This window comes from Pinus tabuliformis, chromosome 8 (genome assembly GCF_031772625.1).
Source record: "Pinus tabuliformis cultivar Carrire ecotype Pingquan chromosome 8, CPIR1, whole genome shotgun sequence".
Classification (NCBI taxonomy): Eukaryota; Viridiplantae; Streptophyta; class Pinopsida; order Pinales; family Pinaceae; genus Pinus; species Pinus tabuliformis.
This window is the reverse complement of record NC_142294.1, coordinates 1343285048-1343301987: the sequence shown is the minus strand read 5'-3', so window position 1 is coordinate 1343301987 and position 16940 is coordinate 1343285048.

The window sequence follows — 16940 nt, the reverse complement described above, 5'->3', positions numbered from 1 at the left end:
TTTTTCTTATACACATATCTAACTCATTTTATATCTTCTATTTCATTAAGCTTATTTTAAATTAAACAAGTCTTTCTATAGAAATCAGATGAAAGAATGTTTTGGTCGACGTGTTTCGAACCACCAAGTGTGGTTCATCATCAAGACCAGATGAAGAGACAGACCATGGCAAAGGCTTAAATAGAGAGCAATGTAGAGACATAATTTCAAGTAATGGCTATATTTGAACAATAATGTTTAAATTATAGTATTAATTTATTAATATATTAAAAACAAATATTATTAAGTAACGGCTATATTAAATGGCCAATTTTTGAAAAAATATTTAAATAATGATATTATTTCATTAATTTATTAAAAATATTAATTTTTGAAAAAAAATATTTAAATTAATTTATTAAAATATTACAGTTTAAATATTATTTTTCAAAAACTAGCCATTTAATATAGTCGTTACATATTAATATTTTTAATAAATTAATAAAATAATATTATTATTTAAATATTTTTTTTTTCCAAAAACTAACCATTTAATATAGTCGTTGCTTAATAATATTGTTTTTAATATATTAGTAAATTAATATTATAATTTAAACATTATTGTTCAAATATAGTCGTTACTTGAAATTATGTCTCTACATTGCTTTCTATGTAAGCCTTTGCCATGGTCTAACCACACTTGTTGGTTCAAAATGCGGCAGTCAAAATATTCTCTCATGTAATTTCTACAAGAAAACTTTATTTAATTCAATGTGGATCCTAAAAACCTAAATACAAAAATAAACTCATTTTATTAAAAAATAATAAACCCATTTTTTTTTCTCATTAAATCACTTCACATAACATAACTTCACATAACGTAATAACATGTTCTTAGAACTTGATCCTTCGTCCTTCGATTTCACGTCTACGTTAATTGTAGGTTTAAGCCTCTACCGCGTACTCATATATAAATGAGTATATAGACTTCACGATCTTTTCTTAATCTTAGAAATGCAGATATGGTCAAATTTACCACTCTTTCTTTTAATCATAAGACCCTCGTTGTTGTACCATGTAAATTGCATTTTTATTATTTTTTAAATTATTATTATTATTAAAAAATTTAAATTAAATTAAATAATTATATTTCATCAAATGTATATAACTCTCTTTATATATATATATATATATTATTAAAACATTTTTAAAATTTTCATCTAAAAACTATATTTTATTATTTTCCTACTTGTAATTATATTTATAATTTTTTTAATTTATACTTGAAATATTATATAATAATTAAAATGTTAATTATTTTATTTATTTGATATTTGAATGTAAAAATAAATTTTAATTAATATATAGTTTTTTAAAATCATATTTCAATAATTATTTAATAACGTGGATTATCAATTTTTCTTTCTTCTTTTTTTCCTTATCTTTCTATTTAGGTGGTTAAAATTTTCATAATTCAAAGATTAAGTTATAACAAAAAATAATAAATAATTAATGACTCAATGTTATTGACCTATGTTACTTAACTTATCACTATTTTCAAAGGAAAATGATACTATTTGAAATGAAACATTAGTGGTTTATAAATGGGTAGACTATCCTTCATGCTAGAGGCATTTAGACCTTGGGTCATTCACCTTTAGATTTGAGGTTAATAATTCATCGTGGGGCATTTGCCTATTTCTTTACTTTAGGAGGATATCAATTCTTAGTCAAATAAAAGTAGTTTTAGGTCTCAACCTCTTTCCTAAAAAAAGTATTATGTAATTAAATCCACTTAATGCCTCTAGATCTTGGACCATTAACCTATTTTCTTATGTTCAAAGAAGATAGGCTCTTAGCTAAATATAAATAGTACTAGGTCTTATTTTAAGACTAAAAGATAATTTCAACCTAAATAATATTTGCTACAAATATGGTTTTCCTTGTAATCATGGCTAGTCGATCTTGTAAATAAAACTAAACAGTATGTCACCCCTAATTAAAATTTATTTTTCTCTCAAAAAAAATAATTATAAAATTACAAATAGAAAAGCTTATCATAACTCAATTTTACTTAAATTTATTATTATGTAATATACTTTAAGAAAATAATTAATACTTATAAAATTAATTAATTTGTTTAAAATAGTTATATAAATTATAAGATATTATGAAAATGGTTAGAAGTTACTAAGGATATCAACTATGACAATGCAATGGTGTAATATTCCCAATTTTTGTGAGTGTAAAATTCACTAAGGAGTTTTGCAATTTTTGGTGATATTAAATAAAAAGGAGAAAATATTATTTTGTGGGAGAAAAGTGGAAATTATTATTTTAATGAAGAATGATGACAAAGTAATAGTTTGTTGGTGGAAGGTGGGGACCACCAAGGGAAAGGACTAGAAATCATAAATAGAGCTTGGAGGCCTCCATTTAGTATCTTTGATCATTTGGCAATTCAACATTATTTCTCTTGAGTTGCTTAGCCAAGACAATCATGTTGTTCAGCACAAGGAATTTCCGAGCAGGAATTCCAGCCTCATTTCGGAGAACGTCGAGTGTCTCCCTAGTGAGACAATTTGGGGAGCTCAATTTAGAGTTTCCATTGGGCATATTTGCAAGTTATTTCAGTTGGTACATTTTTCTTCCAGGGTGTAGAAGTGGTTCAAATTGCTTGTGGGGAAATCAAGTACGAAGAAGTAGAACACCGAAGGATTTGAAAGTTTTTTCCCCTAATTTAGCTGAAGATTTTCTGGTGATTAGAAGGGTTGAGTTGAGAGAAATCTTGGGGCTGAAATTTTACATTTCTAGAAGTGCACAGGGGTTGGAGGAATAAGGGTTGAGGAGAGATAAAGTCAGAGATTGGAGGTATTCCTCAGGGGAGAATTTAGCCAAAGTTGGGAGGGATTTCTAGTGGTGGATTTGGGCTTAATTTAGCAGTATTAGTTTTGTGGGGCGTTTCCTCGCCAAATTGGACAATTTGAACTTATTGGGGATCACCGATGATTGGTAGATTCAACCAAAACCCTTTCTGGGTTTTTGTGGGTTTATTGAGAGGAGTTTATAGATAAGTTTACAGATTTTTTTTGGCGATATTTGGACCTGAAATCCTACTTCTTATAGTAGGGCGAATTGCAAGTTAGCTAGGGAATTTGCATCATTTTGTGGGCTCAACTTTGGCTTGGAGATAGGCCAAACCATTTATGGGGTTTTCTGGGTTTTGGGCAAGGAGTAGTCTCCTAATTTTATAGAATTTTCTGGACACTCTAGAGTGGGAAAATCATGGGGCAAAGTCAAACAACAGTGCATTTTTGGAGCAGCAACACAATTTTCTAAAGGAGCTTGCTATTATATGTGGGAATTTACAGGGTAAGTTCCTCAGACAGAACACCAAAGGACACTGCTCACAACCAGATCGCAGATCAATACACCAGTATTTTTGACATGGTTAAAACCCTCAAAGAGGGAAACAGTCCACGGCTTGAGCCAACGCGGCCACTTCAGGCAATTTATTAATAAAAGGATGAAAATTTACATAAGCTTCTCTCATGCACGGATTACCCTACAAATGACCCTCCATGCGCTTTAAATAGAAATCATGGACCAATCGGGTGTCAAGCCACGGATCAAGTGTCGGTAATACCGAGGAGAGAATGAACCGTCGGATCACTACATATCGTGACCGTCGGATTGTAAGTTACAAAATGTACAACGGTAAAGAAACACACTTTACCTAACTCTATACTAGACCAAGTTGTACTTAACTATTTCCTATGTGTCGGAATATCCTAACATCCCCCCTTAAGAATAACTTGGGATAGGATTGAAGGATTTACAAATATGACACAATAGGAGAAGGAAGGAGGCACTAGAGCCTATCCCCCCTTAGTGAAAGCTTCCTGAACTCCAACCATAAATCGAAGTTTAGTGAACTTCGCCTCTGTGAGAGCCTTTGTGAAGATGTCTGCAACTTGATCATCTGTTGAATAATATTGCACTTCAAGAACATAGTCATGGATGAGCTTTCTGATGAAGTGCATGTGCAGTTCAATGTGTTTGCTGCACTGATGTTGGACTGGATCTTTGCATAGCTGAATGGCACTTTGATTATCACACCAAAGTGTAGTCGGATGCTGCTACTGAAAGCCAAACTCTGACAGGATATGACGAAGCCACAAGGCTTCCTTACTAGCTTCTACGGCACCACGATACTCTGCTTCTGCTGATGAAAGAGAAATGGCAGCTTGTTTCTTGCAAGCCCATGTAATAGGTCCTAAACCAAGAGTGAACACATAACCGGCAGTAGACTTCCGATCATCAGGGTCACCAGCCCAATCAGAATCAGTGAAACCAACCAATAGAGGAGCTGCTTCGGCACTGTAATGAATCCCAAACTGAACTGTACCTCGAACATAACGAAGTATTCTTTTAGCTGCTTTCTAATGACTTTCACGTGGGTTTTGCATAAACCGAGCAACAAGGCCAACAACAAAGGAAAGGTCAGGACGAGTATGGGTTAGATACAAAAGTTTTCCTACAAGTTGACGGTATAAGGTAGCATCAACTTCAGGAGAAGTACAAGTGACTGAAAGTTTGACTCCAGACTGAAAGGGAGAAGGGGCTAGCTTACAGTCTTCCATGTGAAAGCGGCGTAGAATATCACAGGCATACTTGGACTGAGAAAGGGAAATACCTTCCTTGGATTGCAAGACTTGAAGATCGAGAAAATAATGTAAGTGTCCTAAGTCTGTCATTTCAAACTTCCTTTTAAGGCTAGACTTCACATGGTTTATAAGGTTGGGATCACTACCGGTAAGGATAAGATCATCAACATAAAGAACAAGAATTATAAGAGACTTGCCCACTTGCTTGGTGTAGACAGTATTGTCAGAATGACACCTAGAAAAGCCAAATTCTAAAAGAAAGCTATCCATTTTGGCATACCAAGCTCGAGGAGCTTGCTTGAGACCATAAAGGGATTTCTGAAGCCGACATACAAGGCTGGAGTCTGTTTTTATGAAGCCAATGGGTTGTTCCATGTAGATTTCTTCATGCAAGTCCCCATGCAAGAAGGCAGATTTAACATCCATCTGATGGACTTCCCATTTGAACGAGGCAGCAAGGGAAAGAACAAGGTGGATAGAGTTCATTTTGGCAATAGGGGAGAAGGTTTCAGTGTCGTTAATGCCTTCAACCTGTGAAAAACCTTTAGCAACAAGACGAGCTTTATGTTTATCAACTTTCCCATCTGGTCCATACTTGGTTCTGTAAACCCATTTACATCTAACAAGTTTTCGTCCCTTTGGTAGAGGAACAAGATCCCATGTATCATTTGCCAACAATGAATGATATTCTTCATTCATAGCTGCTTCCCAATCTGGATGGCCTGAAGCTTCTGCAAAGGTGTCAGGATCATAATTTACTGGAGCTTGAGCGAGTAAAGAAGAGGCTCTCTCGAACTGAGAACGTGTACGTCGCTGATCTGTAGGATCATCGGCAAGATCACCCACTGCATCCCGAGTAGCACGGACCCATTTTGGAAGCTGAGGAGCTGAAGGAGGATCCTAAGAAGGTGGGGGAGGATTGTCATCCTCACTATCATCATCTGAAGAAGAAATGTTTTCAAAAGTAGAAGAGATAGGCAGAGGTGGCACATCCGCCGGACTAGGCTCGCAGGCCGATATATTTTCATCAAATTTTACATCTCTTCTAATGATAACATTTTTGGACTTAAATGGAATAAGTCTATAGCCTTTGACATCTTCAGAATATCCAAAAAAAGTACATTTTTCACTCTTAGGTTCTAAAGCTTTATGCTTTTCATATGGAATATGGGCCCACGCTTCACTTCCAAAAACACGAAAGTGACTAACATCTGGTTTGATTGAGCTCCATGCTTCTTCTGGAGTGATATTCTTTAAAGCCTTAGTAGGAGTGCGACTTATTATGTAATTTTCATAGTTAATTGCTTCTGCCCAAAAACTAAGACCAAGGCCTTTAGATTGTAGCATACAATTAGCCATTTCCTTTAAGGTGTGATTCTTCCTTTCAGCTACACCATTTCGTTGTGGAGTATATGGAACAGTATGTTGCATTTGAATTCCATTCTCAGTGCAAAAGTTGATGAATGTGTTTTTAACATATTCTCCGCCATTATCAGATCTTAGCTTAAGAATTTGATGTCCAGATTGTTTTTCAACAAAGGCTTTGAAGGCCAAAAATGTGTTAAATACTTCACTCTTGAGTTTTAAGAAGTATACCCAAGTGCGTCTAGAGAAATCATCAATGAAAGTTAAGAAATACTTGCAGCCAGAGAATGAAACAACAGGAAGAGGACCACATAAATCACTATGCACAAGCTGTAAAGGGGCTGAGGCGTGCCAAGAGGCACGTTTTTCAAAACTGTCCCGATGATGTTTTCTGAGTACACATCCGGAACAAACACCATCTCTGCAAGATACCATAGGAAGACTTGTCACCATATTTTCTTTACATAAATGCTGAAGGGAACGATAGTTTAAGTGACCAAATCGCTCATGCCAAAGTTTGCTCACTTCATTGTTATGAGCAACAAATACTGAGGGAAGATTTGATGACCCAAAGTTGTGAAACTTATACAACCTTGTAGAATCATCAGCAATGCCAGTAGCCAAAATCTTTTTAGGATCTCTTAAGTCCTTGATTACAACATCATGAGGTGAAAATTCAATGATTTTACCTTCACCTGAATGATATACAGATAGAAGGTTGCAGGATAAGGTTGGAACACATAATACATCATTAAACTGACCATTTTCTAGATGAACAGTTCCAGTCCCTACAACACTAAGAGATCTATCATCACCAACATATATATTTTTGGTTTTACAATCATTTAAAGAAGAAAACATGGCTTTGTTTTTGGCCATGTGATAAGAAGCTCCAGAATCAATGAGCCACTCATGAGAATGAGAAGAAGAAGATACATTTAATGCATAGCTAGACCGAGATGCTTGACAACCACATGCAGAAAGTGCCATTCCTAAAGATGAAGTTGAAGTTGAAGATTGCCCCAAATGGATGTTATGCTTCTTCATTGTTGCTTCCAAGGCTTCCATCTTCTTAAAGCATTTTGATTCTAAGTGGCCATCTCGATTACAAAAGTTGCAATGTCTATCAGTCTTCTTCCATTTGTTTTTATTTGTCTTATCATTTTGTTGAAATGATTTTTCATTTTGAGGCTGAGATTGCTTAGGACCCTTGTTTGGTTTAGGACCATTCTTTTTAGGATATGACTTCTTAGGATTCTTTGAATTTGGTTGCTGCTGGGCGGCTAACGCTTTCTTGGAAGAGTTTCCAAGATTAAGAAGACCAAGGTGTAAGAGTTTTTCTTGTTCTCTTATTAAGGAATCAAAAAAAGAGTCAAAGGAAGGGGACTTGTAGTCTGTTCCTTGAGAAATGAAGGCTTCTCTTGTAGAATGGAAGGTGGAAACAAACACAGAGTAGGCTAGTCCCAACTTAGTAAGAATGGAATAGATAAGGTTACTATCTTCTTTCTTAACTTTAACACCTTCCAAGAGATATCTAAGGCTCTTGAACTTGGACGAGAAATCTTCAATGCAAGAAAAACTATTAGGGTCCAATATAAGCAACTCATTTTCAAGTTGATGGGCTCTAAGTTCATTTTTAATCCCAAAAACTTTATTGATTTGTTTCATTGCTTCATCAGGAGTATCAAGTTCTGCAATATGGAATCTAAGATCTGGAGAAATAGATATCCCTATCAATCCACGTGCTTGATCTTGCCTATTTTCCCATTTAGCAGCCTTATCTTCATCCTTCGGTTTCTTTTCTTGGCCTGAGGCTATTCTGTAGAGACCTTTACTTCTAAGTAAATCCTCAATGTAGGCCAACCATTGGAAGTAGTTGGTGCTGTCAAGGGTAACTTGGTATTGACTTTCCATTTCAACGGAAACTGAAGCTAAAGATGCTAAAACTAAGTGTTCCAATGGATAGATCTCGAAAAATTAGGCTGGTTTAAAAAAAAACGGCTCAGAAAACGGCTTCCGGATGAAGACGTTATGGCTTTTTGAAAAAAAGTTGTTGAAGTTGCCGATGAAGTGCGGGAATGTGCGGAAATGAAAAAGTCCGCCCCCACAAAATGGAGACTTGAACCCAAGACCTCTACTCTCTTAAAATAGCTTTGAACCAATTGAGCTATACAAAAAATTTGAGAGAGAGAGAGAGAGAGGGGGGGTGGGGGTGCTTTGGGTTGCATGCTTGCTTTGAGAAAGCTCTTTTTCCCTACAAAACAAAAAACACAAAACCCAACATGGACATGCAAAGAAAATGAACCTTACGGCTCAAAGTTAGCTTTAGCTGAAAAATAAATATTTTCAAAAATGAACCTTGCGGCTCAAAGTTAGCTTTAGCCGGAAACTAAATATTTTTCTCAATGTTTCTGATTTTCCGAGATCACACTAAGGCGCAGGGAAAAGAGCATACGGATGAGAAAAATCCTTCATTTCTGTTTCTGATTTTCCCAGATCACACAGAGTCGCAGAGCAAAGAACATACACAGAAATGAAAGGTATAGATCAGGTAATAAAAAGACTAAATAAACCGAAACCGAAATAAACAGAGAGAAAATAACTGTAAACTTCAAATAAACACTGTATACCTCCAGATCTTAAAAATGACGCAGCTAGGGCTACCAAAAACCTTTTCACGTGAAACAAAAGGGGTTCCTCACTGGAAGAGATGCTCCCAACACAACAAAGCAGTCCTCTTGGCCCGAAAGCAGTCAGAAACAACAGATCTAGGAAACGACAGTCGGATGCAGTTCTATCGGCTTCAGATTTGGATCACCAACGGACGCGGCCCTCAAATAGCTCTGATACCATGTAGGAATTTACAGGGTAAGTTCCTCAGACAGAACACCAAAGGACACCGCTCACAACCAGATCGCAGATCAATACACCAGTATTTTTGACGTGGTTAAAACCCTCAAAGAGGGAAACAGTCCACGGCCTGAGCCAACGCAACCACTTAAGGCAATTTATTAATAAAAGAATGAAAATTTACATAAGCTTCTCTCATGCACAAATTACCCTACAAATGACCCTCCATGCGCTTTAAATAGAAATCATGGACCAATCGGGTGTCAAGCCACGGATCAAGTGTCGGTAATACCGAGGAGAGAATGAACCGTCGAATCACTACATATCGTGACCGTCGGATTGTAAGTTACAAAATGTACAACGGTAAAGAAACACACTTTACCTAACTCTATACTAGACCAAGTTGTACTTAACTATTTCCTATGTCTCGGAATATCCTAACATTATAGTTGTTGAGCTTTCTTGTATTCATCATTTGGTGATTGTAGCTTGCTTTGTGCAAAGCCCAGATGCATTTTTTCCAACTCATTTGTACCACAACACTATTATTAATAAAATCTTAGTCGGTTTGTGGATTTGGAGACATTTCTAGTTTATGTTTATGCATTTTTGAAAAATTCTGTGTTATTATCTTTGCATGACTTTGTTATAATTGTAAAATTTCCATTAGGAATATTACAAATGGAAGTTACACTAGAATGATTTGTTGAAAAATCAAGTGGACACTTTAATGAAGTAGTAGGAAGACATTATCTTTCAATATAATATGGAGAAGGACAAGTTACAAGAGGCAAAAACAAAGATTTATAGGTTGAATATTGATGTTCAACAACTCAAACAAGATAGACAATACTTATGTTGTCCAACTGATGTGCTGACATCATATTAACTTCCTTCTCCTATTTATTCTATATATGATAAAGAATGTAATATTTATCTTTAGGTTAGAGCTCTAGCTATAAGGTGACCTAACAACATCATCAACTTTGATCAATTTCTGCAACTATACTTTAATAATGAAGACAACGATACGAATATTCTCTATGAATTGTAACAACATAATCTTATGGTCAGTGAATTAGGTGATTGGGACCCAAATCCTAATGGGGTTATGTCTAGTTGTAGGAATTTTCTTCCTTCATGAAAAATCATTAGTGTGGAGAAGAATTGTCTTTTGTTGAATAGAAAGGTAGGAGGATTTTTGGTTATTTGGAGAAATCTCCAATATCCTTGGTTTGTCTCTCCTTTTATAGTTATAATTATTCAATTTACTCTTGTGAAAATTGGATAGCTTTGAATCAAATATAGATATTATTATGCTACCAAAGGTAAAAGGGATGCTTAACTCTAGAATAGAGGCATGTGGAACCTCCTTTCTTCTCTCATTTTTTACTACCCTAGGTCATGTGTAGAACTACATCATTTTTATGAAGTTCCATGGTGATTAATGGTTTGGGTTGAATTTTTATTTTTCAATATTATGAATTATAATATGGGTTATTATAAGTCTAATGAAAAAGGACACTCAACATGCAATTGGATCCACTTGTGTTATGAATCTTCACCCCCTGTATCTCCAACCTAGAGTCAGTAGAGTGATCCTTGAAGCACGGCGAAATGAAATTTATATAGTTAGGGAGATGCGTAGGGTCTTGGAAATGTCGCTATTTTGTCAATCCTTTTTCCAACATTTTCCTCAGTTTTATCTCTCTTTTGAATCAAGAATAAAACCATTTTGAGGAAATGTGCGAAGTCCTAAGGCTAGGTACTCTTGGTTAGATTTTCATGTTTTTGAATGTGTGAATGCATAATTATAATAAGTTGATGTACTATGATTACCCAACTAGATTGGTTTCAATTTCCCGTGGAAGAGGTTTTGTTGTGGAAGTTGTGAATACAAGTATTTTCTATAGAATACTATCAATGTGACTACAATACCTCTTGTGAAAATAATTACAACCATAACAACCACTTGCTATTAGTCCTCTCTATTATGGATGAAGAAGAGACTCATTTCTAACATACAAAGCAAACATCATAGGGGATTGAGTTGTCTCCACCATAAGTAGTGTTGTGCAGGATTTGTATAGCAAAGGATGCCATAGTTATAATGAATGAGAGGTGGGGCATTACTATTTTTTTTTAATGTAATTTTCGGTTTTATCAATTAGAATAGTTCAAATAATATGTTTGAGATTGCTCATAGTTGAAATTTAAAATTCTATCATTTTGTATAAATAAAAATTCCCTTTTCCATAGATGAGAGGAGGCTAACAATTAGAATTATCACAACTCTCAATTCTCTGAATTCATTGTGTAATGCAAGCAATCAATTAATATCAGTTTGAGTCTAATTCTTATATAGGTTTCCATGTATGCACATGATTAGTTGGTTTTTGTAGTCACATATTGAATAACAAGTTGTTTAGAGGAGGAGAACCCACTCCTAAAAGAAGGTATTGAATTGTTAATTAGGTAGGAACTTTTTATTATTAGAATAGATTTAAATTGGTTCAGTAACTAGTTTTATTTTCTTATAAATCATTCTTAACATCATCTTGATAATCATGTTATCCGAGTTCATATTTAGGAAATGATTATATAGTGTAGAGGTTGTTATGCATTGTAACTAGTTGATGTTAGTGCCTAAATTGATTGTGAGCTTGTTGAATGATACTTTAATATGCATTGTTAAGGAATGAATTTTGGTATAACCTTTTAATGATAATTAAGGATCCTTCGTAGTTAATTTATAGTGCTTTACAATTTATGTTTTGTTTTTTATTACAACTCATATTAGGACAATTCAATAATTGATATGACCATGTAGCTCATAGAGATAGTGCATGATATCTTGTAAGAAAGATAGAATCTTGGTTGACAAAGAAAGTTTTTTCTATTAATTCTTTCCTTTCAAAGTAATTAATAAAACCCCAACAATATATGAGTGATCATTTTGGATATATGATGTAGGATGCACTTGTTGTATCTCGAGAATATAAGCATTGAATACAAACGTTACTTAGTGAAGCAAAAAGTGTCACAAGCTTGTCCCAATCTCCCTTGATTATTATGACATTCCAATTGAAAATTCCTTCTCTTATTCTCAATTTGTTTTTCCACTATAGCCAAACTTAAGTCTCTAATAACAATGGAAAATCCCATGGCAAAAAATATAGAATAATGATTAACATAACATTCCATTGAATCCAACACAATTAATTTTTGACATTAAGGTGATCATTTCATTACTACATTCCTACGTAATTAACATGCATAAACATCCATGTTCATATATAGTTAAGTGATTCTAATGGTTAAGAACATGCGTTTCCTTCAAAAGCTCACAAGTTTAAATCTAGAAGCATTTAGAGTGTACAAATCTGTGGAAATTAGTATCAAATTGCCATATCGTGATGGTCTCTTACTCTACAAACAAAGAGGTGCTATATACTAATTTTGTGTTTAATTTGGTCATTACCTTAAAATTAGATTATTATTATTGTTGAAAAATTATTTATAACAAAATATGAACAAACATGCCTCCAATATAGCCATTCCATTAAAAAAATTATCAACTATATTAAAAACTTTATAAAATTTATAGAATGAATAACAACAATTTTATAGACATTCGTAAAGACATTAAGACAAATGATAACTAGTTGCAAAAAAAACCCCAACCCTAGGAAATTCACCAATAAAGCCATCATCAAGTCAATATAATGAATTGAAGCGTGAAGACATGATCTTCAGCTCCAGTCATACTCAACGTAACCCTCGTCAAGAAAGTCACAAAAGGACCAAAGTCGTTTATGAGCCTACCTCACGAAATTTGTATACTTAAATGAATATAAATAAAACTTGGTTTGTTGGAATCTAAGATATTCTAAAGTGATAATATTGGTTAAAGAGTGTTTAAGTGTTATAACATATATAGAGATTTTCACTCACTTACCTTTCCCTAGTCTCACGTATAATTTCAATCGTGGATTTCCATTTTCCATCCTAGCAAGCACATAAGGTTCTTGGGTTTCCTAGTGCAAAGTTGCAAGTAAATAGAAACCATGGATTCCATTCTAGTTTCTCTCTAGTTTACATTAGCATAGAGGGAAAAATTTATTCACTCACATGGGAGTACGAGGAAGATTGCCCGCCTAAAATACTTTGGACTTTGCACGCACTATGTGCTTACTTCAAGGACATGATTCTTTGGGTTTAACGAATGAGGTAACAGCTGGAAAAGGACGCAATATAAAACAAAGCGCAAGGTAAAGTGAATGAGGTAACATTGGGAAAAGGTTGCAACATAAAACAAAGCATAAGGTATAGTTAGGGTAAAGGTTGATAAAATATTAGATTCCCTTTATCTTCCCTTCTACATTTTCATAGTTCCTTCTTTGTTTTTTTCATACTTAGAGGGTCCCTAGGAAATGTTAGTGTCCAAAGAAACATAATGAACCACTTAATATAATTTTATTCAGCCTTTAGTTGCGCCTTACTCTCGATGGAGCTTGCTTGTATATATATATATTCCACGGTTGGTTAAAGCAAATAGCTGTAATTACTTTTATTTTACACGGTGAGTTCAAGCAAACAATTGTTATTACGCCGAAGGAGACACGCTGCGTGCTGGCCATGTTCTGTCTTAATGGGAACTAATTTAATGATCATGATTCCAGAAGAAGTTTAATGGTTAACACTGGTGTTCTTTTAAGGCATCGTCGCTTGTACATAGCCACTGGAAACATGCAATCCATTGTAACATGTAACCTGCTCATGCATTCATTTATTATAAGGCATTGTCTTGAATTTGGAAACCATTTCCATCCACCGGACCTGGCAGCAGAGGACGAAGACAATCTATTGTTTCTATTTCAACTTAATTCAAGTCCAGAATCAGATTTAAATTCAAGATTTTACAGTACATATTTCTATTTGTAATCTTCATTTTGAGTTGCTTTTTCCATATAGGAACCAAATTGTTATTGGCATCCTCTCTTTTGCTCTAGGTATTGTTCAATGTAAATTTAGCTTGCACTCAAATCATTTCTATGGTTTCTTGCGCTTCTGTGACGATTATTTTACCTTGCAGTGAAATGTAGGATCATAGGTTATGTAAGTTCGGCATGATGGAAAGAGGCATGACATTTTCATGCCACAGGAGTGACAACAGTTTCTAATATGGGTCCCAAGAGCACTTAGTCTGGAGAGACAGTCGTCTGTTAATTCTTGGGCACCAATTATTTGGGAAAAAATCCTCGTGCAATTTAGAGAATTAGTGAAGTTCAAAGAATAATTATGTGACATTCTAATCATGAAAGAAAAGCGATGTTGTTATAATTGCTATAAAACAGTGGAAATGGTAATGTGTAGTTTTGTATAATTTTTTAAAACTGAAATTAATGGGTCTAGGAAAATGGTTCTGAATTAATTTAAAATTTTAAAAAGAGATAGTTGAATATTAATTGGAGAATATCTTGGAATTGAATGTCACTTTTGTTGTCCTCCCTGTTAATGGCAGTGTTGATTCAATGCTCCCGTGTGTTTCGTGGCATGTGCTTAAATCTAGCGATGTGTCCGTTTACTAACCCTGGAGGTTTTGGTGTAACGACAATCGTGACTCCAACAAGTGGTATTAGAGCCAAAGGTCTCGAGTTCGAAACACACTCGGCTTGTGTTGAGGGGGGAGATTGTTGTCCTCCCCGTTAATGGCGGTGTTGATCCAACGCTCCCGTGTGTTTCGTGGCATGTGCTTAAATCTAGCGATGAGTATGTTTACTAACACCTGCAAGTTTTGGTGTAATGGGAATCGTGACTCCAACAACTTTAGTAAAACATGTTCTTTATTTAATCCCATTATCAACAAATACTAATTTTAGTCATTTTGTCTGTGCAAATACATTTTCTGCGTGCCAGTGCTCACTGGGACCTACAATAATGTTTCTCCCCATTAACTCACATGTTGTAGCTTGGATATAACACATGTATAAGATTTTGACATAGTGGTATAATTTGGGAAAAAATGATTTAGCAAGAAATGGTGGTTCAAACAACAACTCTCAGAGGACATTGACACAAGTGTGAGAGCATGGCAAGCTAGGTGGACTCAACAACAACATAAGTGCCCTTTTGGACTTGTATAACATCAACAAACTATGCATCATTTTTTTAATTATATTTACAAATTAAATAAAATATTCTAAATTCGTAGACATATATGGATAATTTTTTTCTTCTTTGACTGTTCTCGTGTGTTTTGTAGACATTATGAGCATGCATTCAATAGTGGTCTCTGTTTTTGGCGAGATGATCTCCCAAATATTCTATTCCTTCGGTGTATCTTTGAACCTTTAGGGGCAATTGCTAGATTTAATTGTGCTTATAGTTTAACTCACTTAATTTAATATTTGTTAAATAAAGCACACCATAAACATTGCTTAACATAATATATCTTAGGGTTAGAAACCAAGGATATTATGAATGGATTGGCCAAACACAATTAGTACTTCGAATTATGAAGATAAATATTAATTAATTTTTAATGGACAATGATCATAAAGATGGATATTTTTTCTTTTTGTAAATTAATTTTTGTATTGCTTCAAAATGTCATAAAATAAAAATACATCATCCAACCAGTCATAGCTTAACCATGGTTTATTGTAGGTTGTTTCAATCTACCTTGAGGGAGACCATATATTATTAAGCACCTATAAATTAAGTAAATTGTCCAAAAGACTATCATGTTCAACAAAAAAATCCTAACTACTACAATACTATAATACACAAATTTCCATTAAACATTCGAACCATTCAAGATATTGAAGAATTAACATGAATCGGGTCTTTGGCGCTTGATCCTAGAGGATTAGGTGGGTCGAACTCACACTGAAGGCAACTTTCTAAATGTGCTAGCCTTGTATCCAGTCTTTCCATGCAAAAGCGTTGATTTCTTTGATTACATTTAATATCTTCTAAAGTAGAGAAGATGGTGTATTATTCCTCTTGTTTATTTTAACACCCTTCCTAGCAAAGTCTTCATCTTCTAGTGAAGAAATATGGAATTGGCATATTGTTTCCTTCTTCCCTTAAAATGACCAAGGTCAGGAACCCAGTAGGAGACCTCTTCCAAAATCTTTGAATCGAGAAAGCTTGGTAGTCCATAGTAGAATGAGACTCATGGTTTCTAATCTTGTTGTGGATTTCAGGAGGGAAAACTAAGTAAAAAGTTTCTGCAACCTTCTACGCTTGTTGTTGGGCTCAATTCTAACTCTATTGGCCATCACCACCCCCTCCCCTGCGATTGTTCACACACTTTCGTGACATATTGTGCAAAAGGGTCATACTTTACGGATCCTTATAGAGATTAACGTAGAAGGGGAATGGAGGAAAATATAAACCAAATCAATCAAGTGAATGGAATGCAATAGAAAATTGCTAGGACATCAACACAGGATGAGATAATTGACAAACAAAGGAATAGAAAATTTACTACAGACCAAAGGAAATGCTAACTTTCTAGCTTTAATCCATCCACCAGGAAACCAAAACCACACTAGAATAGTAAAACCCATAAAGAAAAGACCAACCAACATTTTATTATGTAGACTGACAATGCATTTGATGGAAAATAGAACTACCCTTGTGAGGGAAATCACCTAATATTTAGAGCATGTATGTTGAGGAGATGGAGAAGGCATCAATGACTCACCAACTTCAGAACCACACCCCTTCCCATGAATGACTTCTACAAAATGAATAACTCTCCACTCTCGCTCCATACCCCCTATTTTCCATTATGTCAAAACGAGACCTACACCCAAGTGGACTGGGAAAATATGCAACTAAAGGTTTGTTCACCCACTCTCACACCAGAAGGAAACAAATATAATTCACCACCATGGATTGTGAGTTTTCCAAGTCTGGCTCCATCACATTAGAAATTTCCTTGAGCGTTCGCTACTTTGGTGGGCACATATGCTTCCCCCCCAACTCTAGCTTTGAGACCCATTTGATATGATTGAATAGAGGATTGAAACATCACATACCATGTTAATTACATGAAGATGGTTCACA